The sequence below is a fragment of the Panthera uncia genome (genome assembly GCF_023721935.1).
Source record: "Panthera uncia isolate 11264 chromosome C1 unlocalized genomic scaffold, Puncia_PCG_1.0 HiC_scaffold_3, whole genome shotgun sequence".
Classification (NCBI taxonomy): domain Eukaryota; kingdom Metazoa; phylum Chordata; class Mammalia; order Carnivora; family Felidae; genus Panthera; species Panthera uncia.
This window is the reverse complement of record NW_026057584.1, coordinates 82,524,797-82,539,701: the sequence shown is the minus strand read 5'-3', so window position 1 is coordinate 82,539,701 and position 14,905 is coordinate 82,524,797.

Genomic DNA, 14,905 nt, shown 5'->3' with positions numbered 1-14,905 from the left:
CTTGGTTAAAAGTGATCATTACCTGCCACATTCTAAGGATTCATTGGTCCTTTCCCCCACTCCTATATGGGGACATGCACTTAACACCCACAAACATAGGTGGAGGAAGGTGGTTTGGGTAAACATGGAAGAGGGTTTGAAAGACAGCCTCAGAACAAAAATGCAGGAATGAGGAGAGAAATAAAGAGGCCATGCATAATGTTCTAATGGTCTGATACTTCCTTAACATTTTTACTTTCTCCTTCTAACTACCAACTCTTAACTTTGAGTAATAAAGGCATTAACACACTACTGTTTATTGAGGTTTCAGACCCTCCCTCAAGACAACCATTAAAAGAATTAGGCAGCCATTAAGACCTAGTAGCCATTATTTTTCATTAAAAAGGGTTGTTGGTGGCTTAAAGTTTTGAGATTTTTAAGGCTATCTCCTTTATTTTTAAGGTGAGGAAACTATGATGTACTATATATGACTTGAGAAAGTCAAACAGAACAGTGGCATTTGTTTAGTACATGCTATGGTCCTACAAATTGCTGAGCTCTGAAGTAGTGGGGCCACAACAAAGAACAAAATACAGTCTGTATCATCCAAGTACATAAAATCTATGTACCTAAGACCTATGCACCTAAAATAATCCTAGATAAGAAACATTCCTGATAAGGATTGTATTTTAAATAAGCGGGGAAAAATCTGCATGGCAAAGAGGGCTGCCTTTATTTGTAAAGAAAGAGTCCTACATCTGGAGAAAATGTACATTCAATTGACAATAGTGGAGGGCAAGGCAAGTGAAAGCATTTCAGGAACAAGCAGGGCAGAGCATCTAGATGGAAAAGAACTATAAAAAGATACACTATGGTAAAAAGAAGACAATCGCTAGTAAGAAATGAAGATCATCCTCAAAGCAGTTCAGAATTAAAGACTCAGGAAAAGTAAGTTTCAATAGTAAAGAAGGATCAGACAGACAAGATAGACAAATTGAGAAGTTTGGCTTGATAAAGAACAGGAAATGTTTATAGAAGCATTTTCTTAGAATAGTCTCTCAGAATTGGAAAAGATGAACTAGAGAGAACGAGAGCTAGAATATTATTGCAGGAAGCAGCGGGAAAATTAAACTGGAAAGACAAGAACAAGTAAGATTAGGTAACTGATTAGGATGGTGAACCAGAAAAAGTCCACTAGTCTATAAGAGTGACATCTGAGGAGACTGAATGTTGTGCTCTACAAAGTATCACCCATCTAAAGTGGCTAGTAGAGAAGCTGAAATCCATTCGATGAGCCTTTGCCAGAGCAGAACTTTGTCTGGATTTGTTGTTTTTTTTTTTTTTTTTTTTTTGGCAATTCATCAGCTCAGGGTAGGGGGTACCTTTTGTATTTTATCCTCTAATTTGTAAGGGTATGTTTGTCACTTATTCACTGCATTTCCAGGGCCTGAAGAGAGCTTAATATGCAGCAAATGCTGTGCCCATATCGTATTGCTAACCACTCATATACAGAATGTGGCTATCTGGGGTGCCTGAGTGGCTCAGGCAGTTAAGGGTCCAACTTCGGCTAAGGTCATGATCTCATGGTTCATGGGTTCAAGAACTGCGTCAGGCTCTGTGTTGATAGCTTGAAGCCTGGAGCCTGCTTTGGATTCTGTGTCTCCCTCTCTCTCTGCCCCTGCCCTGCTTGTGATCTGTCATTCATTCTCTCTCTCTCTCTCTCTCTCTCTCTCTCTCTCTCTCTCTCTCTCTGAAAAATAAATAAATATTAAAAAAATATATTAAAAACTGTGGCTATTGGCGGTTTGGTCAGTTAAGTGCCTGACCCTTGATTTTGGCTCAGGTCATGATCTCATAATTGTGAGATAAAGCCCCATGTTGGTCTCCGTGCTGAGCCTGGAACCTGCTTGAGATTCTCTCTCTGTTTCCCTCTGCCCTACCCACCTCTCTCTCTCTCTCTCTCTCTCTCTCTCTCTTTCTCAAAAATAACTACCTAACTACATAAATAAATCACTATAAAAAATGTGGCCAAAAAATAACAATGAGGAGAATAAAACCAAAAATACCTAGAGAAACATTGTGTTTGTGACAGAAGTTGGTTAAAAAATTACCCTAGGGGCGCCTGGGTGGCTTGGTCGGTTAAGCGTCCGACTTCGGCTTGGGTCATGATCTCAAAGTCCGTGAGTTCGAGCCCCGCATCGGGCTCTGTGCTGACCGCTCAGAGCCTGGAGCCTGTTTCAGATTCTGTGTCTCCCTCTCTCTCTGCCCCTCCCCTGTTCATGCTCTGTCTCTGTCTCAAAAATTAAAAAAAAAAAAAATGTTAAAAAAAATTATTAAAAAAATTATCCTAAAATTGATTTAGAGGAGAGAATTCCAAGATACTTTGTCTCATAGTCAACAGGAAAGTGAAGATAGAGATAAGTAGAAGGTTCTATAAGGTGTTTAATATTTGAGGGTAAAGGAGACAACATTAGTAGTGAAGTCAGAAGAGCTTTCTCTGGAAATGAATTTAGAGGAAGAAAAGAAGAGACTCAGATTTGACGTTTATCTAAAATTAATGTTTGAGACTTTTAAAAGGAAACAGCAAAGGGACCATTAAACAATATACAAGACAATAGGGAATATTTAAGATATGAAGAATTTCAAGAAATAATTTGTGATTTTCAATGCAATTAACAAAGGAAGATGAAATGTGATAAAATCCAAATAGAAAATGTTTAAATTGTCTAAAAAAAAGTTCTAATTTTCCTTTGAAAAGTATAAAGGAAAAGAACTTTAGATTCTAGATTATAAAGAAAGTAGTGGGGGAGGTGGGAGTGAAAAGAGGTACTTTCTAAAATTTGGCTGTGAAAGAAACAATAAAGGAGCCATAACTTAGTAAAATGTAGCAGTTAAGAGAGTTAGCCTGGGATTAGCAAAGTTTCAGGTTGAAATATCAGGTTTGGCAGTTATCTACTTTGTTACCATGGGCAATAAATCAACTTCTCTGAATTTGTTTCCTCGTTTATAAAATTGGGATAATACTAAAAACCTTAAGGGCTTATTATAATGATAAAATGAAATAAAGTATAACTGTATTTTATTTTATCTTTAATTTTTTTAAGTGTATTCATTTATTTTGAGAGAGAGAGAGAGAGAGAGAGAGAGCGAGAGAGCACAAGCAGGGGAGGGTCAGAGAAAAGAAGAGACAGAATCCTAACCAGGTTCCATGCCAACAGCACAGAGCCCAATGTGGGGCTTGAACTCATGAACTGTGAGACCATGACCAAGATCAAGGGTTGGACATTTTAACCGACTGTACCACCCAGGTGCCCCAAGTATAACTATATTTTAATTGGCAGCTGTAGTCCTAAGTCAGATTATACAAACAACCATATAGTAATTTTTTTTAATGTAAAACTCCCATAAATCATAATATACGTAATTTTGTTTACAGAACCCAAATAGAGATACACAAAATATAATTTTGGTGCCTTCCAATTACATACAAATTTATCTCTTCTTCACACTTTTTCTTTTAGCTTGCACTAAGAAGGTGGTATTAGTTTGCTAGGGCTACTAAACAAAGTACCACAATTTGGGTGGCTTAAGTATCAAAAATCTATTTTCAAAGTTCAGGAGTTTAGAAGTCTGATATTAAAATTTTGGCAGAGTTACTTCTTGTGAAAGTCGTAAGGGAAGGATCATTTCCAAGCCTGTCTGCTTGACGGAGATGGCCATCTTTCCCCATCGTTACATCACTTTCCCTCTATACATGTCTGTGTCTAAATTTCCTCTTCTATGAGGAAACTAGTCATTGGATTAGGGTGTACCCTAAAGATCTCATTTTAGCTGACTCACCTCTTTAAAAACCCTATCTGTGAATATAGTTACAATATGCAGTACGGGGTGTTGGGATATTGACATATGAATTTGGGGGCACAAAATTCAGCTCATACCACAGATATAACCGAGTTTCTGTAAACTAATTACACTACTGTTTGGAATGATATCTTCAACAGAATAAGCCTTCAGTAAACGACAGATACTATTGCTAAAATGAACACTATTGTAATGATCTTGAATTTTGAAAAGTCCAAACTAGGAAAAGTGAATTTATTAACATAAATTTCCAAAAATGGAAAGTTGAAAGAAAATTTTCCAAAATGAAAATACTGAGTATTTTGAATCATGGTACATTCTATAATTACAGACATTTATAGGTTCCATTGTCTTTTAAAATACCCACTATTGCTCATGTATAGGTAAATATGTCAAATATTTGTATGTCCACTGTGCAGATGGAAAAAAAAAAAATCTTGGAAGAACAAGTTAAATGATAATGATTTTTTTAATTTTTTTAATGTTTATTTATTTTTGAGAGATAGAGCACAAGCAGGAAAGGGGCAGTGAGAGAGGGGGACGTAAAATCTGAAGCAGGTTCCAGGCTCTGAGCTGTCAGCACACAGCCTGACACAGGGCTTGAACTCATGAACCACAAGATCATGACATAAGATGAAGTCAGACACTTAACCAACTGAGCCATCCAGCTGCCCCAAAAGATAATTCTTATTTTAGCAGTTTCATAAATTATATAACTATGATGAGTCCACCCTTCATAATATTAGTCTACTAGAAGCACTATCTTCAAACTGCCAAAGGGATAAACAATCTTCCCTGGATTGTCTATTTACACTATTTACACAAACTATCACTCAAGTGTAAGGGTGGCTAGCAAAGGCATAATAACTGGTATCAGATTTACTCCACCTCTTACCTACCATCACTATTAAAAAATAGAAGTTTGGGGCACCTGGGTGCTCAGTCTGTTGAGCGTCCGACTCTATTTCAGCTCAGGTTATGATCTTAGGGTCACTGTATCAAGCCCCATGTTGGGCTCTGTGCTGAGTGTGGAGCTTGCTTAAGATTCTCTCTCTGCCCCTCTCTCCAGCTCCTGCATGTGCACACTCCTCTCTCTAAATTAAAATAAAAAAAAATTAGTTTAAAAAATATTATAAAACAACTGTTTCTATGCATCAGAAAGCAACCAACATTGTGCTGCATTCCTTGCCAGAAAGGAAGTTCATGAAATGAGCCTCCTCACAGCCACCTTGGTTTTCTCCCTGAAGATACTTTAGAAACTACTCTGCTGAGGAACAGAGCCCATATAGAGGGTAGCTGTCTCACTGGGTGTGGGAACAAAATAAGTGTTCAAGAAAGCTGAAAAGCTTTCTGTATAACAAATGAAGTCCAGTCATTGGCCAACTCTGAAGGTAATTGCTCACAGGGCAAAACTTTGGAAATCCTAAAATGTAAATTAAAGAAGATCAAAAGTTCAAGAGATAAGCAGAGATTTCAGAGACAAACAGCACTGAAAAGACAATGAGATTTAGCTCAAGCCAGAGTATAAAATCTTTGGAGAACACTCCATGTTTTCACTTGAAATCCCACAAAGGCTGTGTTCTTGAAGTAAGACCACATCCTAAGTATAATGGCAAATTTGAAAAATACCCATTCTGTGTCAAGTCCAGGGAGGGCACTGAGAAGCCTACTAAGCCCTGAGCTCTGCTCCTAGGTTTGTCTAGCGCATGCTGCATGCCCTGTTGTTGACTTGCTGCATGTCAACTCATCTCTGTGCTCCTAAAATATTCCAGAAGGTGTTACTTTCCAGTATAAGCTTAGGTCTGCTTAGCTTGGAGTAAGACTTAGTAGAATATGGTGTTTCAATAAACTGCTTCTGGTCTAGTCTCAGTTGCCACGTTGCTGTGGGGACCCAGATTCCTGTTGTGAAGCCAGCTGCTATTATCAGTCTGACTTGACAGAAATCTAAGCACCTGTCTGGTTCCCCTCTTGCTCTCCCTCCTCCACCCCAGATTTTCCGTTTTCATGTCAGAGACAAATAAATGACTTGAATCTCCACACACAGCCCCCAAAAGTAAAAGATCCATTCTAATACAACCTAAAATCAAGCCTGAAAAGTAAAGAAAGTCATGTCCAGTCACTGATATGGTAAACAGCTTGAAGCTGTCACTCCTATCTTCACAAGTAAAAGCTAAACAAATCAATAACTTTTTTAGATACATCAGACAGCTGAAGTCATATAGCAAACTGATGCCCTAGAAACTGGAGACAAGTGATTACAAAGAATCGTAGCTTCACATGAGCACAGGTTGCTAGAGCCAGGAACTGGTAAGAAAACATAAATTGTAAGTGAACAAGTACTGCGAATTGAGGGTCAAGTTTTTTGTTTTGTTTTTTGTTTTTTGTTTTTGTTTTGCTGAGGAAGGACACTTTTTGAGATTTATCTTCAGGAACATCACCAGACTGACATCGAAAAGATAGAGAAACCTTTCATAATTCCAAAGGGGAGTGTGTGGGGGTAGAAGTAACCATTTTTTTAGATATTTTCAGAGCATTCTGTTTTCTGCCTGCCCACAAGGGAAATCACCTATAGGTCTAACCAACCTATAGGAAGGAAAATACCAAATTCCATATAACTTTAGCCATCTTCTCAGTCAGATAAACATAAAACTAAAGGCCTATTTACTGCCATTCCTACTACCTAATACATGATGTTCAGCTTTCAATAAAAAAAAATTATAATGCATGCTAAAAGGCAAGATAAAAATAATCTGAAGAGACAAAGCATGTAACAGAATAAGACTGAGATATGGGAGAGATTTTGGAAATTTCACACCCACAAATGAAAATAACCATGGGTAATATGCTAAGCATTCTAAGGGAAAAGTAAAAAAAAAAACATGCAAAAACAGGTAGACAATATAAGTAGGGATGAAAACTCCAAGGAAGAATCAAATATCCCTGTTTGATTTTCAGCAATTATATCATGTATTTAGGAAAATATTTCTTTTGACTTGTCTTCATTTTTATTTTTTAATATCTAAGCCTTGTGGTGATTCTTGAATTTGTCACTTAAAGTCTTTTCCTGGTTTTAGAAAATCTGTAGTTATAATTTACTGAGTTTGGGTTGTTGATGTTTCTAGAATTCTTATTGTAGAATAGCAGAGGGGAAAGTGCTTCACAAAGTGTCCCAAAAACCTTCAACAGAATGATCCCACACGTCCTTGACTGAGGGCTGGACTGTGCAGGTATAGTACAATCTCTAGGAGTTCTAACAGAGAGCAGTCCCTGAGAACAATAGCAAACAACTGCTATTTTCCTAGTACTGAGGGAGTTCCCAGAACATGGAGCTTTCAGTTTTAAAACTGGGACAGTCCTGAACAAACCATGATGAATTTGGTCATTCTAATTGGGAAGTATAAAGTTGAAGAGAGCTATGAGAGTATGTGCATTGTTGGAAGATATTGGTGCTCTGAGGCAGGTAGAGTGAAAAGTCTCACCAAGTAAATTTAGTTAGGATCTAAAAAGCATAACTCAGAAGTAAGGATCATAGTCTATTATCAAGGGTCATGTTATAGAACTAAGGACAAAAATTATACTGACAGGGGCATCCTGGGTAGCTAGTTGGTTGAGCATCCAACTCTTATTTCGGCCCAGGTCATGATCCCAGGGTCATGGGATCAAGTCCTGCATCGGCCTCTGAGCCGAACATGGAGCTGGCTTAAGATTCTCTCTCTCTGCCTCTGCCCCTCTCCCCTGCTCATGCTCTTTCTCTAAAATAAAATTAAAAAAAATTATACTGACAAATTCTAACACAATCTTAAGCCTATCTTGAAAGGATCAATAGTGTCGAGAAGCAATTTCCCAACTTCCAGAAGAAAATTCAACGTCTATAAAGGACGAGAACACATTCCAGATTCAAGGTAACAAAATGGCCACACTGTCAAGAACACAATTTTCAAAAGCATTAGACATGTAAATAAGCAGGAAATCATAACCCAGTATCAAGAGGAACATTAGTTTTAATAAAAAGAGACTTCAAGGTGACACACATGTTATAAATTAACAGACAAGGACATTAAGACAGGTCACTATACACACTGATTTCTCTATTTTGGCACTACTGACCTTTTGGACCAGATAATTCTTTGTTGTAGTGGCTTTCTTGTGCATCGTAAGACGCTTAGCATCATTTGTGGCCTGTAACTACCAGATGCCGATACCAATTCTCTCACCCAAGTTGTAACATTCCAAAATTTCTCAGACATTACCAAATATTCCCCCGGGGGGGGGGGCGGTACTTTTCTTCCAGTTAAGAACCATTGATGTACACTGGAAAAGAGAGTGATTATCTAGATATACAGTTAAGTGAAAAGAAAAAAAAAAGTGAACTGAAGAATAACATGAATGGAGTGCTTACTTCTTTGTAAAAAGAAAGAGAAAAAAAATGTATGCATATTTGCATATACTAGAAAGATAAACCAAAATGGACTATGATGGTTATTCTATGGAGAGAGGGAACCAGGTATAGGAGACTGGAATAGAAGTGAGACTTCTCAGAATATAACTTGCTGCATACTTTAAACATAAGACATGTAAGTATTTACATTTTCAAAAATAAAATTATACAAAAAGAAAAAAATACCTAAAATTTTTTAAATGTTTATTTATTTTGAGAGAGAGAGAGAGCACACACATGTGTGTGCACTGGCAAGGGGCAGAGAGACAGGGAGAAAGAATCCCACTCCCAACGCAGGGCCCAAAACAGGGCTTGCACTCAAGAACCGTGAGATCATGACCTGAGCCAAAATCAAGTGTCAGATGCTTAACCGACTGAGTCACCCAGGTGCCCTGATATCTAAATTTTTTTAATAGAAATATATTTAATCACACCAGAAAAAAATTGTTCAAGTGATTTTATGGCATAGTACTTTTGCTGCACATGTGTAGAGGAATACAGGTCCTAGTAAAAATGGACCTATGGGGGGAAAAAAAAAACTTCAAGTGTACCTTTTAATTATAATTACTAGTAGTAGTATTTTCAAACTAATTTATAAGACTATAGGATAATGGAAATAAGAATTGGAGATACCTAACATACTAGGTATGACAAATAAAGCTATTAAATATTTAACTCACCTTTCCTTTTTTACAAACTTTGCTTCAAAAAATGTGATAACTTGTACAGGTGCCTGGATGACTCAGTCGGTTAAGCATCTGAATTCAGCTCAGGTCATGATCCTGTGGTCTATGAGTTCGAGCTCTGCATCAGGTTCTGTGCTGACAGTTCAGAGCCTGGAGCCTGCTTTGGATTCTGTGTCTCCATCTCTCTCTGGCCCTCCCCCACTCACATTCTATCTCTCTCTGTCTCTCAAAAATGAAAAAATGTTAATTTTTTAAAATGTGGTAGTTTCTATTTCTAGTTGAAGATGGGAAGTTTTAAACAAAGAATTCTAGCTAATAAATGTGGGGGAAATTATGGAATTATAAAATCCATATTTTGCAATTCTAATAAAATAGTTATTTTACCTAATGATTATCATCAGAGAAAATATTGGATGAAACTCTGATAGGGAACTTCAATAGGAAAATCAGTCTTAAATACTTATAACTTCTATTTATAGAGTACAGTAAAAAAAATTAAATGATATCAAGGATAAAAACAGATAAATCCAAAATGTAAAATATTCCACAAAAGAATTAGTTCTTCTGGAACAGACAATACCAGGATATAAAAGGAAGAATAACTTTTATAGATGAAAGGAGATTTTAAGAGACCAAGCAACCAAAAGTGCTATGTAGTTACTGTTTGGAGTATGACCCAAAGCAACTGTCAAAAGACAGTTTTGGAACAGGTAGAACAATTCAATTTTATACTATTAAGTGAGCTTAAAGATTTGCTCACAATTTTTTTTTAGCATTATGCCTATATTAAATGCCCTTATTACTTTTAAGAACATGCTAGAGCATATACAGAAAAATGGCTCAAGTCTGGGATTAGTTTTAAACTATGACAACAGAGAAAAAAACAAAGACAGATGAGACAAATGATGTGAAATTTTGATAAATGCTGAACCTAGATGATGAATATAGGTGAGTTAATTGTACTAGTCTTGCTACTTTCATTTATTTGTGAAAATGCTAACAGAACAAAGAATAAAAATCCTATGATCAATCATCACAGATATAGAAAAAACATTTGACAAAACTCAATATCCTTTCATGTAAAAAAAAAAAAACTCTCAACATATTAGGTATAGAAAGAATGTGCCTCAATATGATAAAGGCCATATATGGTACCAGCCATTCTGACAGGTGTGAGGTGACATCTCATTGTGGTTTTGATTTGCATTTCCATGATGATTTTGAGCATCTTTTTATGTGTCTGTTGGCATACATTGATTCCACTTCTAGATATTTAGCTGGAGAAAACAAAAACACTTACATTAAAAAAATATATGCACCGTTAAGTTTATTATAGCATTATTTACAATAGCCAAGATATGGAAAAAAACCCTAAGTATAAGTCAATGAATAAGTGGGAAAAAATGTGGTGTATATATACAATGGAATATTACTCAGCCATAAAAAGAATGAAATTTTTCCATTTGCATTAACATGGGTGGGACCTGGAAGGTATAATGCTGAAATAATGAGAAAGATAAACACCATATGATTTTATTATATATGTAATCTTAAAACAAACAAATGAACAAACAAAACAGAAAGACTCATAAAGACAAAGAACAAACTGGTAGTTTCCAGGGTGGGGCGGGGGGAGTGCAAAAACAGGCAAAATAGGTGAAGAGGATTAGGAGGTACAAACTTCCAGGTATAAATTAAGTCTTTGAGATATAAAGAAGCACAGGAAATATAGTCAATATTATTATAATAAATCTGTATGGTGACAGATGGTAACTATGAGCATTTCATAATGTATATACATGTTCAATAACTATGCTGTGTACCTGAAACTAATATAATATTGTATTTCAAGTATACTTCAATTAAAGATAAGGAAATAAATTTTAAAAATAAAAGCCACAATGATAATCCCATAGCTAACATCATACTGAATAGTGAAAAGTTGAAAATTTTACTCTAAGATTAGGAATAAGACACAGCGACCCAGTCTCATCACTTCTATTCAAGATTCTACTGAAAGTCCTAGTCAAAGCAATAGATCAAGAAATAAATGGTATCCAAATCATAAAGAAAAAGTTACATTGTTTCTCTTTGCAAATAACATGAACTTATATATGGGAAACCCTAAAGATTCTACACACACACATACAAAAATTAGAATGAAGGAATTCAGTAAAGTTGCAGGACATAAAATCAATACACAAAAATCAGTTGCATTTCTACATACCAACAAAGAACTATCTTAAAAAGAATTTAAGAAAGCAATCCCATTTACAATAGCAACAGAAAGAATAAAACATTTAGGAACAAATTTAACAAGGTCGTAAAAGATCTACACACTGTAAACTACAAGCCACTAATTAAAGAAACTGAAGAAAACAAAAATAAATGGAAAGATAAAGCATGTTCATGGATTCAAAGACTTAATATTGTGAAAATAATCATACTATCCAAAATAATCTACGGATTCATTGCAATCCCTATCAAAATTTCAAGGACATTTTTCATAGAAATAGGAAAAACTTTCTAAAAGGAATATAGTACCACAAACCACCCCACTGGCCAGAAAAATTTTGAGAAACAACAAAGCTGGAGGCATCACACATCCTGATTTCAAATTATATTACAAAGCTACAGGTATCAAAACAGTATGGCACTGGCATAAAAACAAACACATAAACTAACAGAACATAATAGAAAGCCCAGAAATAAACGCATACATGCACCATCAATAATCTTTGACAAGGGCACAAAAAATACACAATTGGGAAATAAAAGTGTCTTCAATAAATGCTGTTGGGAAATCAGAATACCCACATATAGAAGAATGATATTGAACCCTTTCATTATACCACTGACAAAAATGTGAAATAGATTAAAGACTTAAATGTAAGACCTGAAACAATAAATCTCCTAGAAGAAATCTTAGAGAAAAAGCTCCTTCTCATTGGTCCTGTCAATGATTTTCTGGATATGATACCAAAACACACAGGCAACAAAAGCAAAAATCAACAAGTGGGACTTCATCACACTAATATATATATCAAAATATATGATATATATATCAAAATATATAAAAACTCCTACAACTTAATAGCAAAAACTGAAATAACCCAATTAAAAATGGTCAAAGGGCCTGATATTTTTCCAAAAGAGACATACCAACAGTCAACAGGATGAAAAGGTGCTCAACATCACTAATTATCAGGGAAACACAAAACCACAATAAGGTATTAGCTCTTATCTATTAGAATAGCTACTATCAAAAAGTCAAGAAGCACAAATGTTGGTAAAGATGTGGAGAAAAGAAAACCCTTGTCTGTTCATGGGAATGTAAATTGGTATAGTCATTATGGAAGATATTATGAAGGTTCCTCAATAAACTAAGTATAGAACTATCATATGATCCAGTAATCCAACTTCTGGATTTATATTCAAAGGAAAGGAAATAAGTACCTTGAAGAGATATCTTCACTCTCATGTTCATTGTACCATATTCATCCACTTACCATAGGTACGGTAGGGCAGCAACCTAAGTGTTCATCAATAAATGAATAAAGAAAATGTGAAGAAAAGTATTATATATATGTATGTATAGTGTGTATATATACACACACAATAAATATACATACAATGTAATATTATTTAGCCATAATAAAGAAGGAAAACCTGTCACTTTTGACAAGATGGGTAACTTGTAAAACATATGTTAAGTGAAATAAGCCAGACACAGAAAAAGAAACACTGTATAATCTCACTTATATGTGGCATCTAAAAAAAGTTAAATCTAAAAATAAGGCACCTGGGTGGCTCAGTCGGTCAAGCAACCAACTCGTGATTTTGGCTCAGGTCATAATCTCACAGTTCATGGGTTTAAATCTAAAAAAAAGGGCACCTGGGTGGCTCAGCCGGTCAAGCATCCAACTCTTGATTTTGGCTCAGGTCGTAATCTCACAGTTCGTGGGTTTAAGCCTCACATCGGGCTCTGCACTGTGTAGCGTCTGCTTAGGATTCCCTCTCTCCCACTCTCTCTGACCCTTTCCCTCTCACACACACTCTCTCTTTCTCTTTGTCTGTCTCTCCCTCAAAATAAATAAACTTAAAAAAAAAAAAAAAGTTAAACTCATAGAACCAAAGAGTAGACAGTGTTGTCAAAGGCTGGGGGTAGAGGGTAGAGATAGGGATATGCTGGTCAAAGGGCATAAACTTTCAGTTATAAGATGAATAAGTTCTGGGGATCTCACATATAACATTAGTAATTATAGCTAACAATATTACATATTTGAAATTTGCTGTAAGAGTAGATATTAAGTGTTCATTACACACATTACACACATACATACACAAACACAGAAAGGGAACTGAGGAGATGGATGTGTAATTAAGCTGATTGTGGTAATCATTTCACAGTGTATACATATATTAAATCACCACATTGTACACTGTAAATAAAATCATGCTGTACAACTTAAAAAATATAATAAAAATATGAAAAAATGTTTTTGAAGAATATTTAATGATATGGGGAAATTAAATGGTATAAGAAGGTATTATATATGGCCACAATTTTCTTATCTTTCTCTGGGTAGTAATGCTGTAAGTGATTTTTTCTTTAAACATGTTCTTTATGTTTTTAGACATAATTTATCATTATAAAAATGAATATAATTTAAAAGTATTCATAAAGCCATGTTAAACCCTGTACTAACCTGCCAAAGCTCTTACATCTTTGTCTGCTGTGCCACACCTTTGATTATTTTAGCTAAGATTAACTTGTCACCTTCTCATTAACAGAGCTGTCAGAAATTTCACCTTTGGTATCATCTACTCTAGTATTTCAACATGTCTGATCATCATCATTATTAATAATTATAATTCTGTAGAATTTAATAATTTTAAGTCACAACAGTATTCAAACAGCAAACATTTATTCTTGTGTCTTACATTTGTCAGACACTATTCTAGGCACGACAGCATAACATATTAAAAAACACAGGCTGTGTTCTAATAGCACTCAGAATCTCAGGCTACTAAAGAAACAAAGGAACGACATAACCTCAAAGGTATCTAATGGCAATGCCACCACTTTAAACAATAATCAATATGGTATCTTTAGTCCTATAGGATATCTAATTATCAAGACTAATCATATGAAACCCCAACATTCAACAATTTGACCTAGAAAATGTCATTTTCATTGGTTTCAACCTAATGACTTTCTAAGACGTTAGAGACAGAATTTTCAGGTCATTTGTTCAATTCCCTTCTTTCACACATGATGAAACTGTAGGCTAAAAGAAATGATTACTCGCTCAGAGTCACAAAGTAAATGAATCAGGAGTAGAAAACAGATGAACTAAACAAAGGGCACTCTTTCTTCAGTTACTGGTAGTAAAAAGGGAGAACTAGATCCACACAAAAAATTCATATATTCTAAAATTGCCATAGCTTACAAAACCCGTTAGTCTCACATATTTTCCATGCATACGGTATAAGCAGACTGACTCTTATATCTAGTGCTGAGAACTAGGAAAAAGAAACTGGATAACAACCAAACATGCATATGTGTATGCATGTGTGTGTGCCCATGCATACACACAAGCATGTGTGTATAGGGGTTTGGGAAGAAGGAGCGCTTGTGTGTAAGCTCCATCGGGGTACTGTACACGGACAGTGTCTAACCACAGGAACTGCAGCTGGAGATGAGTGGGCAGCAGGTAAAAGGCGGCTGACACATGACTGTGTCACAGAGAAAATAATGAGTAACATATTTGAATTAATTATTGAGTAACAACATTTTGAGGATTAGGGAGGCGCATTCAGATGGTGTTGTATTGTGTGTGTGTGTGTGTGTGTGTGTGTGTGTGTGTGTGTGGTGTGTGGGAAAGAGAGGAAGAGAGAGAGAGTGTGTGTGTTTGTGCGGGAGAGAGAGAGAGAGTGT